We start from the raw sequence: 346 nt of genomic DNA, 5'->3' as shown, positions 1-346 counted from the left end.
TAACAATTACACTGGAGAAATAATGGGCTGAGATACACTGGATTATCTGAACCTTTGAGAGTCGAGCATACTCCCTTGAAAAAGACCCTTAGTATAGATTTATTATAACAATATCGTAATGATAAATGTAAGTGAAATGGCTATAAACATTGGTTGAGAATACATAACAGGAATTAAAATATTAGTGAAAACTACTACTAATAAAAATATGGATTAAATCACAAACTTACAGAGTAGAAATATAATTGACCATTATATGTGCGCCACAAGGGGCACAGGTGTTTTCCACTGATAACATAGGTTTACAAGACTAATACATTAAAACGTGGTACATGCATACACAGGT

This window comes from Penaeus monodon, chromosome 15 (assembly GCF_015228065.2).
Source record: "Penaeus monodon isolate SGIC_2016 chromosome 15, NSTDA_Pmon_1, whole genome shotgun sequence".
NCBI lineage: Eukaryota > Metazoa > Arthropoda > Malacostraca > Decapoda > Penaeidae > Penaeus > Penaeus monodon.
Note: the sequence above shows the minus strand (reverse complement) of the source record.